General features: G+C 39.1%; 1 long non-coding RNA gene across 1 annotated transcript; it reads left to right on the top strand.

Moving 5' to 3' along the window:
- The first annotated feature begins 503 nt into the window (after positions 1 to 503).
- On the top strand, positions 504 to 8076 carry LOC130679973 (uncharacterized). The gene is made up of 3 exons (XR_008992960.1): positions 504 to 1021; positions 1555 to 1635; positions 7917 to 8076. It is a non-coding gene; the product is annotated as an uncharacterized LOC130679973 (long non-coding RNA).
- Positions 8077 to 19146: the final 11070 nt, after the last annotated feature.

A 19146-nucleotide genomic window follows, 5' to 3' on the forward strand; every position in this document is an offset into this window, starting at 1 on the left:
TGACTGTGTTGGGTTTTTTTTTTTAACTAAGTTGCCCACATTAACACATCAGGCCATCTCATACAGATACTCGGAGTTTTGTCTTTTCTTTAAAAATCAGACTTGGCAGCCCCTGGACTTGTATTGTCACTTGCATCAACTAGCTGGATCTGAGCACGGGGCCCTCCCCCAGGGACATGCAAGCGTGTGAATCGGACTGTGGGTCCCATTCATCCAACTTGGCTCATTTACATGGTGGACTCGGAGCGCACACCTTCTGCCTGTTCTTCTGCGACTCTATGTCCTCGGGGCCCTCACTCTGTTTGATGTCACAGAAGTTTCTAGTTCAGAGGTTCAGGGGCAGGATCTGCAGGTCCCCTTTGTAGTGCTACGGCAGCTTCAGAGGCGAGGAATGAGAGCCCTCGGACCTCTCCTATACGCTCGCTTCCTCCCTGTGGTTCAGGCTCAGAGTAGAGCAGGCACTTGCTGGGGAGGAAAACTTCTCCTCTGCCCTTCAGGGTCTGAGAATCAAACTGATAAGAAACAGATGAACAGGAGAAAATAAAATATAGTTTTGTCTATATGGGAATCCCCCCATACAGGAGAGGCTCAGAGACCTAAAGGCCAAATGAGGTATATGCGCTGTCCTGAGCTAAGGAATGGGGTAGGGACCTGGGGTTTCAGAGGGCAGGAGGAAAATTCACAGGGCAATAGGCAGAGCAGATGTTTGCTCCGCCATAGCTGATGGGCCATTCAGATAAAACTTTCCTCTGGTAGAAATTCCCATTCTGGGAAAGACGCCCGCAATTTAGATTCTTCTAGTTAGTTAGGAGCGGAGTAAATGTTTCTCTTGGGCCCACAGGGTCTTTACTGCCTTCAGCTCAAAATAGTCCGTGTGCCGTAGTGGGGAATTTTGGGGAAGCCAGTTCTGAACCCCTTCCCATTTCTCAGCCGCAGCTGATAATGCGGAAGGCCAAGATCCCTCCGGTGCTGGACGGCCTTCTTTTGCTGAGCCTGGCATGAGGTCCACAGCCTTGCAGTGGTGAGTGAGACGTCACCTCACAGCAATTCAGGACCCAGCAGGGTGGGTGGGAGGAGAAGAAAACCAAAATAGAGCCACAGAGTGTTTTCTTGTAGTCTATACATTTAGAAGAAACAGATAGGAAGTGGCTGCTTTTAGAATAAGCTGCAGGAAACGCAGAAGCTTCTAAAGCTCTCTGTGTGCCAAGGAGTTCTGCAGATAGCTGGGCAATCTCACGTGCACTAAGGGGCCAGAAAGCTGAAGAAAATGAGAAACTTTATGTCATACTTTTCTTGATCTGAGGCAAATTATAACCATGGGAAATCTAAGTGCTCTTGTTCCTGGGTTCTACTCACACTCCAAGTATGCTCAGGCTCGCGGCCTGTGATTACTGTTCCCATGGCCTGTGATTTTCTTCCCTTAAGGATTCGTGTGACGTCTCAGAGTTATCGCCACCTGACCTCCCATCTCCCCTTCTTCCTTAATTTTTCTTCCTAGCGCTTATAGTGATCTAATATATATATATATTTATTTAACAACCTAATTTTTTGCAGGGTGGGTGTTTCTTCCATCAGCTGGATGAGGGGAGAAGATTTTGTCTTCATTGCTCACTGATGAATCCCATGCTGAGCCAGGTACATAGAAAGTACTCAACAAACGTTTGTTGAAATAGATAAAAACCGTTCATGGATGTGCTAATGCATAGGACCAGGTCTCACGGGCTCTCCAAAACTGTTACCAGGTTCCCCAGACTTCATGAATTAAAAAAAAAAAATCCATGGGTAGGGGTGACAGTGAAAAATATCCCTAGTCTCTCAAACTTCATTATTTTGAAACTGCCAGACGTGTTTATTAGGTGTGAGATGGAAATTTCAATACAGCTCCTAGGCAAACTCTTTGTTTATTAAAGAGATTTAAGTCAGGCAAGTAGAAAGAAAAGACCTCCCGAAATAGACTAGGGTCAGAGGGGCTCACGATGCTTTGCGGAGGAGACTGGGAAAGGCTACAGTGGGCAGGGCAAAGCGGATGGGTTGCCATATCCTTGGCCTGAAGGAGAAAGAAGCTGAAAGGCATTTTACAAAAGATAAAATAACGCATTAAAAACCAAAACAAACCACGGGAGTGGCCCCCCTTTAACCTGTGGAACAGGGTCCGTGTTTTATAGTTACTCCAACTGTTCTCTATAGTTTTAATGGAGAGGAAAGCCAGTCAATGACAAAGGATATTTTAACCTTCCTGCTTCCATGGCCAGGGAGCTGGGGGCTGAAGCTACACCATTAGAAAGGTTAAAGGTTAGACTCCTTGTTCAGGAATGTTCTTTAACTTCAATAACTGAAGCGCCCAGCCTCAAGGTAAGGGGTGGCAGTGGTACTGTGCCCCAGCTAAGGAACGTTGCTAGGCTGAAAAAGATTGCCTCTAATTTCCTTAGAAATGCAACTTGGAGAGATCTATGAGCGTGAATTATTTTACATTATAGTCATTATCATTTAGCGTCCAGATCTTAAGCACCAAAGTCTGTTGAAGGAATGAAAGATACTTTTTAAATTATGTGTCCATCTGTTTTAATACCCTGTGCAGTGATCATCATCATAAGAGGTTAACAAGAAAAAAAATCAAGCATGCTATAGAAAGAAATGACTGTACTTAGTGGTCCAAGCCTATGACATTCTAGAAGGATTGTACAGTAGAGGAAATAACATAGCATCAGGTTATCTCTTATTTCCACATACAGTTTAAAAAAATTGTCAGCTAAAAAGGGAAATAATGGAATCTAGTGATTTAAGTTCCAAAAGCAGAGGAGCATGTCCAAACCTCCATGCCTGGTGAACAAATACTGCAACGTCAAAGGGAACATGAGCGTCAGTAGCTGGAGAAGAAAACTGTGATGCCTGAAATATTTAGAACACTGACCAGTGTATGTAACTGGGCTGGCTGATGCTCGCTATTCTTGAGAAGTAATAAAGGGGAAAACAAGGACTGCAGAAAAGGAATTAACTCTGACAGGAAAAGACAAGTTATCAACCAGTTAATACTACAGACAAACTCAACATACTTTGGAGGCTGTGAAGAGCAATAATAGAACAATGAAGAAAAACTAAGTGGAATGGTTCCCACCATAGATAAAACATATAATTACAACAACACAAGAGAAAATGGCAGGCCTAGAAAACAGCTGAAGGAAATTCAGTCGACTATAAATACCACAGATAGGAAATAAAAAATTCTATGACGCAGGAAGTCTCATTTGAGGAATAATTGAACTTTTTTCCTTCAGCTAGAATTGTGTCATGTCAAAAGAGTACCTGGACCTCTTGAAAATGTCAGCAAAGGCAATAAAAATGAATTTGGCTATATTTGTTGAAATGTAGTATAATAAATATTAAAAGAAGACTGGAACAAACTTAAAATGTGGTTCATGTAACTGGCACAAGCTCACTACTGTTAGAAAAGAAAGACACAAGCCCAGCATGGGGTCACTTCTGCTAGGCCAGGTCCCCAAACTGGGCTTCAAACCTAACTAAGTACAGTTTCAACCTCCTCCAGATATGGGGTCAGCCAGAAATATTCTGGTCAGCGTCGATAAGATAGCGTCACATGTACCCTCTGCATTCCCAGGGGAAGATGAGGTAATCCACCTAATAAAACCCGTTTGTCCCCAAAAGAAGGTGACCTCACCTGAAATAATTCTTTTTTTTTTTTTTCTGTGACTTCCTTGTCCTACCTATAAAAACCTCTCCCTTCCTGTAGCCCCTGGAGCGTCTTTCCACTTGCTGGGGAGGAAGCTACCCAGCTCACGCATCACTCAGCAAAAGCCAATGAGATCTTCACACGTACTTGGTTGAACTTTGGTTCTTCACTTTACTTAAAAAAATATTTGTCTGCCAGTTTTATGTGAGGTTATGAGTACTCTGAATCCATGTGAGAAGTTTTCAAGAGAGGAAAGAGATTTTGGAATCTTAATTTCCCAAAGAGTAAATGACATGCCCCCTGTGTGGGGGGGTGGGGGTGGGGGGAAGACACAGAAATCCAAAATGGGAAGAAGGGGAAAGTTTAGGGCAGAAGATTTTTCAAAATATTCATGAAGGCTTCATTCCTGCAGTTTGAAAATCACAGTGAGCAGGGATGGAAAATTTTAAAGGAAATGGGTTGTATTTGTGAATTTAAAAAAATAAAGAATATCTGTTTTTTTCTCAGGAGAAAATAAGCAGCAGATGATCATTAAAATTACATACTTAGCTAACTATTAATATGCAAATTAACAGTTTTAAGATATAATTAAATTGACAGATGTAATTAAGTTCACTATTTTAAAAGCTTATGTGTATGTAGATCAATGATATTCAGAAGAATACAACATGAAAATGTAGTTTAATTACATATAGGCTTTTGATTCATGTGTGTGTATACATATATTTATATTCAAGTGTATATGTACATATGTATACATGCAAAGAGAAGCAGATTCTTTCCCATTACTTATTTTTAATATATATATATTTATTAAAATATCATTGATATACAATCCTATGGTGGCTTCACATACACAATACAATGGTTCAACATTCACCCATATTATCAAGCCCTCACCCTCTCTGTGAGGAGCAGATATTTTCTGATTAGAGAAATAAATAATTAGTTCTACTCTAGAAATATGCATTTCTCTTTGACACTTTCGTATTCCTTTCTTTATGTACAAGGTACAGTCCTGAAAGTGACAGTACAGAAAGAGAGGATAAAGAACAGGGATGAAAATATCAAAAGAGTGCTAAAACACCTCCAGGACCGCTGGCTGTGGTCATGCTGGCTGGACTTCAGAACCTGTTTCCCTGAGGCAAGTGTCCCTGACATGTTCCAGGAAGAACCCTGGAGATGGCTTATGATCTCTCTTTTGAAATTCATCCTAATGATGAATTTCCTCTTTCCTAAAAGAACATGCTTGTAAAGGATTTTATAGGTGGCAGCAGCATATTTGGAGACTTTTTCACGATAAAGCAATAATCCAAATTTTAGCTCTTGGGGAATTCTAAATGGTGACAAATATGGAAAGAGGAGAATTGAAAAAACAAAATGGAATCTAATAGCGTCATATATTATACAAAATCTCATAGAGAGGGCTGACAAATGGGAGAGAGAAAGGACATTCTCAGGAATTCCTACTTGCTGCTCTGACTTATCTGCTTGAAAGTTTCCAGATTTAAGCTCATCTAACACTTCATGAATTTAGTTCTTGCAGAAGGTCTCCCACAATTTTAGAGTTTGAGAAAATTAGCCACCTCTTTTGACTCACTCTTCACTGCAAAAAATATTCATCATTCTTTGTGAACTTATTTTGGAGTCAGTTACACAGAATATAACAAAAATGCCACTTTTTAAAAAACAAGAAGAAATAATAGGCCATATTACAATAGGAAAAATAGAAAACAGGTTCTGGAAATGATGCTAGATTTTGTGTTATTTAAAAAGCAAAAAAGGGCACAGTATTTCTGAACAAAACAAGGATTCATAATGATCCGTAAAATGTATCCGCGATACTTTAATACAGCTTTGATACTCCTTGAAGTTGGACCGAGGATGCTGCACGGGTAGACGAGATACTTAGGGAATGAAAATAAGGACAGGCAAGAGTTTCTGCAAATATCCTGGCATGGATGAAGCTGAAGGGAAAAATAAGGTGCCCGAGAACTACGAAGTGTGCTTATCTGCTGAGGCTTTATAGTTGCAGATTACATTTTTGAATTTAAAATAGCTAACCAAACCCTAGTGAAAATAAGAAATACTGGGTCCAAAGAGATTTAAAAGGAAATCTTGAGTCATAAAACACACAGAGGAGATTCGTAAGGAAAGACATGTAGTGACAAGTCATAAGATGAAATTTGTCTGTACTGTCAACACATGCTCAATAAAGTCACTCGGGAATTTTATGGAATATGCAGATTCTCCTGGAATTTGAAAACCAAAATTATTAAAGTTGAGATCATTTATCTGGAAAAAAGACAGATGTGAACTGTTATATATGACGTATGGGAGAGCTGTGAGTCCCTGTTTTTGCATCAGAAATAACTTCATATTTATTTGTATTGCTTGCATTGGTAGTGTTTGGGGCAGAGTAAACCGATGCTTTTCTCACGAAACAGAGAGATTGAGATGGAATTCAAAGGCCTCAGCCCTTTCCCATTAGCTGAGCCATTTGATTCTGGCCTTTGTGAAATTTAGTTTTAAGCCTATGACATGAGACAGACAGTTCCTAAGGTTTTTCTTGGGTGTAATTCTATGTGTCTTGTCTAGTTTACATGGTCATTTATTATGGACATATTTATTTAAACTTAGTTAAGGAGAACTGACGTGGACATCCTGGACTTTGTTCATGAAATGAATAAAAAGACCCTCCAAAGGATGGCTTGTTGTATTGCCTTCTGGAGTCAGTAATGGTTCACGTATATTCTTTCAAATCAAGGTCTAGAGTTGATATGATCACAAAGATAAATTATGGGTACTCTGCGTGGCACAGTCCTTAACATAACTGTCTGTATTTTTCAGTTGCAAACTTTTCATTCCCAACTGGTTAAACCTCTAAATTCTTAAGCACATTTAGTCTTTTCTGGTGGGCCTCCAAAGTTCAATCTCCTCGTATCTAAAAGTCAAAATTGTATGGTTTGCAGCTCCCTGATCATGAATCGGATTATTTGCATGGACCTTAAAGCCAAAACACTGTATGTGTTTTCATCACTCAGATCTTTTAAGCTGGGTCAAGTTTCATAAGAAGCTTCTTTTCATTTAGCCTCGATTCTTGAAACCTCATCAAACTGCCCTCTTCTTACCGGCTTACTGGAGCTATTAAATTTATGTTGACTTATTTCTGCATGCCTTAACTGTACTTCCAATGATACTCTCTCCCCCCGCCACACACACAAGAGAAGCCTGTTAACCCCCTTGTTGTCTCCCCAAAACCTGACAGTCTCCCTGTTCTAGGGTATTTTCCTTCTGCACTCCCAATGGCCTCATTTGGTCATAAAGAAAGGATAAAGAAGGCCGTACAAATGCAATAAATAAGACAGGGTTTAGATCATTACAAAAGGTGGCCTAGACATTTGACCAATCATAATGATAGCCAAAATTACATGCTTGTCAATGTACAGAAGAAAGAAACATATTAGATCTCTAGGGACCCAAATTTTTCCAACATTAGGCTCTGAGTGAAATTTCTGGACTGTGACACCACAATCAAGAAAAGTTCTCAAGTACAATGCATTCTGAGTCTACTTATTCTTTCAGTACAAGTTCGGGATGCAGAGCTCAAGTGGAATTCAAGAGAAGAATTTCTGGGGAGCAAGATAAATATAAACATGAAGTTTTCTATGATTTGGCCTAATCTATGAAAAAATAAGTTAACTTTTTCCTGAACAGTTAAAATAAACCAAACATGTATCTGTAGAAACTAGCTGAAATAAAATTAGCAACCTAAGATAATGTAGTTTTGTAGAGAAATTTAAGTCACTTATAAAGTAACTATTTTCAGGGACATAAAATTTGGCTTTCCAATGGGAATGGTTTACTTAACACAATAATTGAGAGAAAATGTAATCTTTCAGAGTATTTTATATTTGTAAGAAAGATCATTCAAAGCCAGAGTTTATGTAGAATCAGTGGTCTTAAAGATTATGGTTCAAGGTTTCTGAGGCACCATTGGAGCTGTGGGCTTAGAAAGGGGAACTGGCGGGTGGGTGGGCAGCTCTGGGACGGCCTACAGTTCCTTCAACCAGGCCAGCTCTGTTCTGAATTATTTTCCTGATTTATACTTCTGGGTAAAAGCTGTGGATAAAATGAGAGTTCCTGTGGCCAGGATTCTCACCTGGCCCTGGTTGGCTAGCTCACTGCACACCTGTGGGCAATACATGGCTGTTGACTCTATGTAAAGAGCTCTGCCCAGCGCTCTGGGCGACACGGTGGCAGGGCTGCAGGACTGCAGGAGAGCAGAGCAGAGGCTGGAGTGGTGGCAGTGCCGAGGACAGAGGCCCAGAGGACGGCTGTGCAGGACGACTGTACAGGCAGAGGCCCGGAGGATGGCTGTGCGGGATGGTTGTGCGGACAGAGGGGCCCAGAGGCAGAGACCGGTTTGCTGTGTGCAGACTCGCTCTGAGTGAAGGTGATTTTAGTGACTGACCTGCCACCTGCAAATAAAGTTGGGTGTAACCCTTTACCCCAAGAACATTCTACTGTCATTTCTTTGGTCACACTGAATCCATAGCGAACTTGCCCAGGGCTGAAACCCATTGGCAAGACAAAGCTCATCTGACAAAAAGCTTACTTGGGTTTAAAAAAGCAAAACAAAACTGTGAAAGATAATTCTTTGGGGTTTCGTTGTGCCTCTCAAAAACATTACATTGAAATCTGAACCCGTCAGAATGTGACTTTATTTGGAAATGGGGTCACTGCAGCTGTAATTAATTAAGTCAAGATGCGGTCCTGCTGCAGTGAGTGTATGCGGTGGACCCTTAATCCAATATGACCGCGTCCTTAGAAGACGAGGGGGATACACAGGGAGAAGACAGCTATGTGATGACAGAGGAAGAGGCAGACGCAGCTGCAAGCCAAGGACACCACGGAATGCTGGCGAGCGTCAGAAGCTAGAAGAGGCAAAGAAGGCCTCTTCTGCTCAGGTTCCAGACACCTTGATTTTGCTTGTCTATGCTGTGATACAATACATTTTTGTTGTTTTAAGCCACTCAATTTGTGACGCTGTGTTTCGGCAACCCCAGGAATCTAAGACATAGCCTTTATCATGTCATCACGTTGTCTACCTTAAATATATACAATTTTTATTTATAAGTTATACATCAGAAAAGCTGGAGGGGAGAAAAGAAATAACCCGGCTGATAAAACTAGGCTGCTGAGAGCAGTGCACATTTTTGCAACTGAAAATAAGGAGTGGGGTTACTTAGCAATTGGCTGACCTGAGCTAGAAGAAAATAGGCAAGTAGATGGTTAAACCATTCAGGTGCTCATTCATTACTATTTTCACTGGAAAAGAGAAAGAATGGGTGTGGAGGTGGAGGTGGGGAACCATATCAATTTAAATTTTTGATAAAATAGACAAAGCTCACTCCAGGGAAAAAAGTCATAGTTCTGTATTTGATGTTAGTAGCCCTATTTTGGGAATTTATCTAATGTTAAATTTAACCTTTGAATCAATTAGCTACTGTTTTATAACAATCCATCCCAAAACTCAGTGGCTTAACAGAAATAACTTAACTGCTGCTCGCATCTGTGAGGTCAGCTGGAGGTCGGGGTTGGCTAGAGTGGTGGCTTCAGGTGTCTTTCCTGCTGCTTAAACCAGAGAAGAGCTTAGACCAGAGAAGAGCATGTTTTTCTCATTTCATGGAAGAAGTACAAGAGAGCAAGTGGCATAGTGTGAAGGTTCTTAAAGACGAGGCTGGGGAATGGCACACAGTTACTTTTAGCCGAGCGTCACTGGGCAAAGCAAGCTGAGGATGTATTAGTTTGCTAGGGATGCTGTAACAAAGAACCACAGACTAGGTTATTAAAACGGTGGAAATTTATTGTCTCACCATTTGGGCCTTAAAAATTCAAAATCAAAACCACACGTTGGCAGGGGTGATGCCCCCTGAAGGCTGTGAGAGACGGGTTCCAGCTCTCTCTTCTTGGCTTGCTGATGGCCATCTTCATTCTGAGCAGTGTCCTCCCTGTACACGCATTTGTCTTCAAATCACCCTTTTTATAAGGACACCAATCATGCTGGATTAGCGCCAACCCTAATGATCTCATTTTAACTTGATCTCCTCTGTAAAGACCCAAACTCCAAACAGTCACATTTTGAGGTGCTGGGAAGTTAGGACCCCAAAAGATGATTTTTCTGTTATTATTGGAGGAGGGGACACAATTTAAGCCACAACACACATTCAAGCCTCAGAGGGGTTGTAAGCTGCACCCATGGGGCAGCTACAGCCAGAGTGTAGATGCAGGAAAGGGTGAAGAATGGTAATTGTAGTAGTTAAATCAAGCGCAGGTGTTGACACGTGTGTGCCATGGGCCAGACTTACTCTCCTGCCTGTTTTTGTAAATGAAGTGTCATTGGAACACAGGCATGTTAATTTTTGAATGCACTGCATATGTCTGTTTTTGTGCTACAGTGCAGAGTTGGGTAGTTGTGACAGGAGGCTGTGCAGCCCGAAAGCTTAGATGGTTATTATCAGGCCCTTCACGGAAAAAGTTTGCTGTTTCCTGATCTTACCAAAGCAGCAAGGCCTATAAAGACTAGTATCCTTTTACTCAATCCAAGGAACTGCCCTAATGGGGCAATGGGAAGAACATTGGTAGGAGCAGAAGTTATGTCTTGGGCATCAGTGTTGCCATTAGCTACTTTGTGGCCCTGTGCAAGACCCTTAAATTCCCTGTTTCTGTTCCTCATCTAGGTTATCAGGGAGTTGGTCATATTACAAGCCTGCCCTTGCTTCTCCTTAATTATAGCCAGACAGGAGGACATTAGTGACCCAGAAGCACTGCATTGCACTGTCCAAGATTTAAAAAGGTAACATAGCTGTACAAAAATGTAGTTTCCCCCATGAGCTTTAATCTATTATTTTAATGACATAAAAGTTATGTGTTTTTCTCTGAATCAGAAATCCTCCTTAACATGCAATTAAATGCCCTCTAAGTTCTTTTCCTTTTTAAAATATTAGGAGTCACAAAACCAAAAGGAGAGGAAATGTGTAAAAATGTAGCATTCTAAATGGAAACAAGCTTCACTGTGACAGGGTTTTATTAGACCTCTTACTGTTTCGGCCTTTCTGGACCTTAGAGTCTTGCTACTCATCCATAATAGTTGGAAGAGCTTAGATCAGGATTTTATGAAAGAACAGAAGAATGTGTTAAATAAGACTACCACCTACCATGAGTGGCAGATTGAAAAGAATGGCCCGAATATTTTGCAGGGCTGCCCATCAAGAGGTAGCGCTTCTCCTCCACCCCCTTGAGTTTTGCTTCGATCGATGGAATGTGGGTAAGGAGATGTTGTTCTGGATCTCAGGCCTCAAAGGCCTTGCCGCTTTGACCTTTGCTCTTCTGGAGTGCCCCCCTAGGACCACCGCGTAAGGCGACTAATCTCGTAGTTTGATAGCCACTGCCCATGACCAGCCATCAGAATGTGGCTGAGGAAGAAGTTCTAGCCAATCTGGACCACCTTCTGTGTGCCCCACATTACTCTAGTCCCCAAAATATCTGCTTCAGGCTGTATTTCATATACATTGTAGAAAAGCTTTTACTGTTCCTTTTTGCATGAGCTCAAATTACAGACTTTAATTGAAGTATTTTTATCAGTTGGTTTCTATGGGAATCTGTGCTTTCTTCCAACTGTCCTTTGTGAGATGCCAACTCCCTGCTTTGGGTAAGATGCGGCTTGCTGCAGTTGTCTGCAACTCTGACATGAACACGCGGGTCTGTGTTCCCTCCACAACACCAGCGCACTTGTTCGGTGCAGTAATAGGACAGGCATTTATACCCTTGGAGAGAAGAGTAATTTCCTGTTTGTCTGAGCTGGAGAAACATCTCCTGTTGTGCTAAGAATGAATGTCACATAGATTTCATCTTGTCTGCTGCCTCTGATTTGTGGTAACTCCCTGGAGCAATATTAAGAAATATTGGGAGGCCACATCCAGGCTGTTAAAACTAATTGGCATGTCCTTTCTGGGGAGGAAAGGGGCCCTATATTGACCGTGGCACTTTTCTTGACAACAATTAAACAGCTTTTCTCTAGTTGTCATCACACTAGAGAATTTCTATTTAATCACTCCATACCCAGTAGGCATGGTTTATGAAGTTATATTAGCTAGCCTAGATAAAATCTAATGAAATTCACTAATAACTGACAAACATCAGAGATGGTAATCTCATCAAAAGTGCAGAGATTATTATTTTGGTCATTTTTATTTGTGAGATTTCTCTAATAATCATATGTGGTAGTTACATAGTTATTGAATCCATGGCAATATTTTTGCAATAAATAAAATTTAAACTGTAATACAAAGCTACAATGATAAAGTTGCAAGATGTGGGCAAGAGTTGAACTGAGAATGACATGCTGTGGGGCTGAGCAAACTATGGCCAGTGGCCTGTGGACCAAATCCATTCTGCCACCTGTTTTTGTAAATAAAGTTTTATTGGAACACTGCTGGGCCTGTAGGTTTCATCTGGTCCATGGCTACTTCTGAACTATAATGACAGGATCCAGTAGTTGTGATAGAGGCCGTATGGCCTGCAAAGCCTGAGGTTTTTATTATCTGACCTATTACAGAAAAAGTTTGGCACCTCCAGATGGTTTGAAACAGTTAAGGATCTAACACTTACCGGCCGCTCTCCACATTCAGGGAACTGAATGCACTAGAACCCTTTCAAAAGCTCTTTCCTATTTAAAAAAAGGCAGTAGTGGAGTGGTGGAGGCAGTCGTTTCTAATACTGCCTGTACATTAAAATCAACTGGGTAGAGTTGTTAAAATTACTAATGCTGGCACATGACCTGTGTGAGACGTGGGTATTGCATGTTTCTGAAAGCTACTCAGCTGAATCTAATGTGCAGCAAGGTTCTGAAGCATTGATCTGGGTTATTATTTTACACTTCAGCTGTTTGCTTTTCTAGAAATTAGATGGTGTAACTACCTCATTTGACTTACAGTAACTCAACTACGATAGAAATTAAATCTCAAATAGCTTAACAAAATGATAAACACATTCAAAAAATGTTGGGTGGTAATTCACACTGAGTGAACTCTCCCTAGAGGCCAGTGGCACAGGATTGTCTAAATATGGATCCGAAGAATCCAGACTGGGTGAACCCTCTTCAAGTCCCAGGCCAACAAAATTCTTGTTGGTCCAAATTTCTTGCTTGTCAAGTGTCATAGTTTCCTCCACAAAGTTCCAGATTTAAAACTAGTTGTCAGGCTAACAAGAAAGTCACTTAAGTTTGTTTTGTTTGCGCCTTACTTTCTTAACACTCTTTAATCATCACTTCAGAAAATAAAACTTTATTTAACTTAATGTGAAATTTTGTTCACAGCGCAATACTTAGAAAGTATTTGGGAAACTAGGTAAACCACAACAAGATTGAATTTTGTTAGCTAAAGATAATTTTTTCTAGCTCTATAATGTGGTGAATTATAAAGAATAGCCCAGGAATAGTGGGTCAGGAAGTTTTCTCACAACTCTGGTTTTAAGTTGTATAAGGATATATACTCTCATTACCCTGGTTAGTGTACCATAGACTTTTTATGGGTTTAAATAATAATTTCAGTAAGTCATATAGCAAAATTTTCCATAGACATCTGGAAGTAAGGTTTATGTGAATTATTGGAATTACACATAGGCAGAAGATATTTACAGATGGAGGAACTCACACTTTAGAATGCTTATCCCAAAGATAAATCCTGAAAACTTTCTAGGCTGGGTAGTGCACCAATAGTAAAAAATTATACATTTATACCTTAATATTTACCAACCCAACAGCTAGTTAGAACATATGCAGAGATTAAAATTGCCCTCCATGTTTCAAAAATCACACTCTTGTAAGTGTGCAAAATCTGTCCTGGCCCCACCCACCCTCTGTGGTGCCAATTCTTCTTTGCTCCTATCTTCTGAAAGCCTGAAATGTCCTCTCCCATCAACTGGGAGAACTTGGCAATCCATGAGCTGGAGATATTCTTAGAGCTCCTAAAAAAAAAAAATACAATTCAGAGAGAATAGAAAGATGAGAAGAATCCATCATATTTTTTAAAATTATTATTTTTTATTCTCTTTATACCCCTCTGTTCTTCTATAGAACTAAGCATGCCACCATGAAAGCCATTCTGCTCATCATGATCCATGAATACCTGTCTGTCTTCTACAGAGACTAGTTTTTCTTTCAGGGATGCGTAATACTCTTTCCTCTGCAGGATACTTCAAAGTCTTTGATCGACTTCTGCCCTGAATTGTCCCTGTCTTGGAGCAGGACCCCCGACTGTACCAGGAGCAGCATTCTCCACAGTAAGAAATGTATTTATTTTTTGATGCACTCTTACTCCCATTTTTAGAGAGAGAGAGAAGCACACTGAAAATAAGAATGGTAATATACATAGGAGAGAACATATTTATTTAGAATCTAATATATGCCAGGGACTGATAAGCACCCCACATGTGTTATTTAATTGTCATAATCAATCATCATGTAGGTATTACTCCCACTTTTAGTGAAGAGTAGTTGAATTTCTCAAGGTCACATGGCTAGTAAACAGTCTGTGTTTTATAGTTCTCTGTAGCTGACATGTGATCAATTAACATTAATTAGAAATCAGTGGAATCTTAATGAGCTTCTGCTCACTAAATTTGGAAATTTCTTTTAATGTTCACATGTATGTCTCAGAATACACCACAGGCGTTTATGGAAGGAAAATTTCCACCTCCGTATGAGGAATATAGGCAACTTTCCAAAAATACCTACACAAAGTAGCTTCCCACTACCTCTCAAGAGTGAATTGGGTCTCTTTATAATGTCAGCCCTCTGAAGCTAAGCCCTTTCTCTTTAGGTGAAGGGTACAACTTTGAAAATTACTGCAGTTTGATGTCTTACAACTTATTGCAGTTCTCTGCAAGTTCAGACATTTTCCGCAGCGAACAGAAAGTACAAATGTAGCTAAGTGTTAATTAAAGAGAACATCTTGAGTGTAAACATTAAAAATTGATCACCTTCTGTGAGCAGTTTAATTTATGAACATTAACTAAGCTGATGTCTTGAATTTTACTAGAACATCTCTTGGTGCATAATGAAGGGGAAGAAGGGAGAACCCTTAACATGAATATTTTACATTTCTCTTTCCTCAGTCACTATGGGTGTGCAAATTCTGTGGCCCGAGAGGCAGCTACTCCAGTATCGCTGCTGCCGCATCCCTGGCCCCCCACAGCGGGTTCACGCCGTCAGTCCTGCACCGCTGTGATTGTTTTTGACAAAGTGGGGGTCCTGTGGAGTGGCTCTGCTAACGTTCTTTTCCGTTTGAGTTATGCAAAATCATTAATGAATGCATTTATTTATTGAATTTTCAGCCTGCTAGGTAAGGTATAGCAGAGTGTGCATACAAGAGAATGGAAAAGAGAATAAATTAAATTCCATTGCCAAAGTCGGCCAGCTATCTCCATGAGCTTAATTAAGGGTGTCATTTTTTCCCCCTTAGTTCCAGGGTCTGTTTTCAGTGTCTTGATCCTGATACTACATTTTGAAAATGTTGCAAAATAGAATTAATGCAGTCTAACACTTGAAGTCTCTGAAATTTCTTGTGGGTTTCTCTGCAGGTCCTTTAACATTGCTTATCTTTTATTTAGTCCCTTCCCTGCTCCCAGCAGTCTAGAGACCCAGGGCTTTGCCAACCCTCTTTAGTTGTTCAAAGCTCCCATGTAATCAGTTGAAACTTTCTTCCTGCTCTTTTCCTACCCTTCTGCCCAAACGGATTCTCTGCTCCATTCCTTTTTGTTTTACTCGAATAGGACATCTGACTAGTTAATCTGTGGCTGGGTGTCAGCAGTGGCAATGACAGTACAAGGAGGCACAAAGGTCCCTGTTCTCACATAGTGTTAAGTGATTGCAATTTTGAGGGATGGGGCGTCTTCAAAAGCCTGTTGCACAGTCACTTAGGCTGCACACAGAATCGTGTCTGCGATGTCTGCATATTACGTCATGCTTACTCTTTGTGTTGGCAAGATGGAAATAAGGTCAGAAACATTCTTAAATAGGTCTTTCTTAGAGTAACCCCCCCAAAAAGGCTTTCAGAATGGGCTTGGAAAAGAATTTTTACATATTTTTCTCTTGCTTCATATAGTAAGTTGGGTAATATTTTAATGAAGAAATTGTGGTTCATGAACACAAATGCAAAGGTTCAATAAATGATCCCAATCTATGTTACGTGCAACAAATGGCAATATTTGTATTTTAAAATCAAGCTTTAATTAATAGCACACCCAAGTAAAAATGTATTGAGTGGTGATGGTCTCTGGCTTATTTTAACACGGGACTTAGTAGAGGGCTTGCAAGTGTATTATTGTTGGGGTGTTGGAGTTGTTTCTCAAAGGCTGCCACAGAAATAACTAGGCAGTAACCAAATGGAATTCTCAGGGACTAGATGTAATGGAGTTTGAAAGAGAGAGTTCAGTTTTACTGGGTTGTCAAGAAAATAAAGTACAGCGATTTATTTTAACATAAATTTAATCATCAGTGAAATTTTAAAATAAATAGCATTTTAAATGTTCCAATCGAATTTAGTATTGCTTTGAAATGTTTTAGGGTAATGGGGCAAAATGTTATTTGTGTCCCCTAAATCCTATAGCTTTAAGGATCAATCTCATGGCAGTACAGGAAAAATTTCACTAAAAAACAAATAGTTGGAGTTTCTGTGCTTTACTTTTAGTTCAGGACTCTGTATATTTAAGAGAAGAAAGAATCTGGATACACACAATCATTCTGTTCATATGTGTGATGAATGGATACCTATGTGTGATTATTGCTGTAACTATTTCCAGATATTTTTTGCCAAGTTTGAAAAAAAATGCATCCATCCACTGCGTTAAAAAAAATAACTTGGCACAATTTAAGGTTCTTGAAAAATCTGATTATACTGTTAACTTACAAAAAATTTGCATATGAAAATTAAACGCTAGCTGGGTAATAAGATTTATGTTATGATTTTAATTCCTTAAAAAAGATAATTAAATAGATTCATAATTTTCCAGTGGGCATTTTCCAGATGACACCCCAAGGGCCTGGGACTGGAGCTGGATGCTAATTATAGTGGCGCTGGCATGGGGGGCTATGTTCATGCGGTGCAAGAGTCAGAGATGTGAGTCGGCACCTGAATAACATTCCTAGTACCAAATCAGTCACTTTGTAGCAAAGCAACCTTAGAACACCACTAAAAATTGAGGATGATAATATCCACTTCACGGCAATGGCAGGAGGGCCACAGGAACTGTAAAGTATTATACAAATTAATTATTACAACCTGGGAAAGAGTAGAGAAAGACAGGGTATGTCTATTTTGTCCTTCCCACCCTCTACCCAACCACACCCTCTTGGTCCTTGATTATTTGTACATGGAACAGAAATTTATTCAGAATAGCTGTATTATTGAGGATATTTTTAGTTGTGACTGAAATCAACCCATTTAATTTTGAAACAATGAGTTGACTGGCTCAGGTAACCAGAAAGCCTTACAGATATCACTAGGAACCTTCATCTTAGGCAGACTCCCTTGACTGTGCCATCTTCCGTGGTGTGTTCATGCTGGGGGAAGCCCTCTCCAGGTGGTGGCAGGAACAGTCACCAGTACCAGTGAGAGCATATCATCTTTATAATCTACTGATTCAGTTCTAATCTCTTCCAGACAACATCTTCACACACACAACAGAAATGTTTACCAAATGTTTGGGCATCCCTGAGCCCAGTCAGTTGAAACATGACATTAACCTTCACACTTACTTAAATCTATCTTCACTTTTTAGAGCTTTGGGCTTTCTATTTGGTTTAAAAAGTCTTCCCAACCTCTGATTTGTACATATAAACTAAACTTCCTTTTATAAGATCATTATTATATTATATTTTTACATAGAAGTCTTTCACCTGTTTAGAATTGTGAATTTTAGGATTGTGTTTTCATCAATTTCTTCCTGGATAATCAATGTTATGTTATTGTTTATACATTTTTTCACAGAATTGAGATGCCATCTTTATAATAGATTAATTTATTTTATATATTGGTGTATATTTCAGGTTTTTTCCTTCTGTTCTACTGATTTATTTGTTTCTGTGTCAATACTATATTGTTTGATTACAGTGGCTTTATGATACATTTTAATATCCAATTAGGCAAACCCTTCTCTTTATTAGCCTTATAAATAAATTTAATCCCTATTGACTTTAATGTTATATTATCTAAATTCCTCATACCTTCAAAATTCAAAATTTCCTGTATATATTAATTTGAAGAGATTTGACATTTTAATGATATTAAGTATTCTAGTCCAAGGGTTTAAAATCACTTAGAACTATGTGTCATTCAATAATATTTTGTAGTTTTCTTCATGCAGGTCTCATTTTCTTGTTAAATTTATGTCAAAATGTTTTATTTATTAGTTTTTATCATCATTGTGAGTGGCATATTTCTATTAGTTATTGCTAATGAAGGAAAAAGCAATTGCCTTTGGTACATTTATTATGCATTCAGTCACCTTACTAATTTCTTACTAAATTCTAATATGTTTTACTAGGGTCTCTTGAATTCCTTAAGTATACAATGTTATCAGCAAATAGAAATCAGGTTTTTAATCTCTTTTCCAATTTTTACTGATAATTTAATTTTCTTGTCATATTGTGTTTTCTAGAACCTTAAAACCATAATCATTATAAAATAATGATGATGGTATCAAGCATCTCTATCTGAATTTAACAAAAAGTCTTTATCATTTCATAATTTTGAAATGATATTTTGCAATTAGTTTGGGTAAATAGTTTTTATCATATTCAAGTAGTTTCCTTTTATTGATATTTTACTCAGAGTTTTTATTAGAATAATTGGTGAACTTTTCAAAGCCTTTTTGGTACCTGCTGATAAAATCATCTTTTTCTCTTTTGTTAGTATAAAGAATTACACTACAGGGGAGTGTACTCTTTCACTGGTAGCATGACTGTTTTCTGCTAAGAATCCTTACTTAGGACATATTTTTCACATTCCCAGTTATTATTCACTTAAATTTAAAATTGCATGTTACAAGGCATACTAATAGATATCCTGATTTTGAACAACTCCTGAATAAGTACTTCTTGATCATAGAAAATTATTTTCATTTGATGCAATGTGGAAGTCTATTTATTAATATTCCAATTGAATTTTTACATCTCAATTTATGTTTGATATTTTTCTGCAGATTCTGATACCCTATCATTATCATATTTTACTCTTTCATCTTACTATGGTAACTATTAATTTATTCTGAGGTTTCTTTTCTTCTTTTCCTTATTTTTCATGATTTGATAATGTTACTATTAATTCCCTTCTCTCCCTCATCCCTTGCATTAATTTAAAAGCGGTCCTGCAGTTTTCCATTCAACTAGTAGTTAT

This window comes from Manis pentadactyla, chromosome 2, assembly GCF_030020395.1.
Source record: "Manis pentadactyla isolate mManPen7 chromosome 2, mManPen7.hap1, whole genome shotgun sequence".
NCBI lineage: Eukaryota > Metazoa > Chordata > Mammalia > Pholidota > Manidae > Manis > Manis pentadactyla.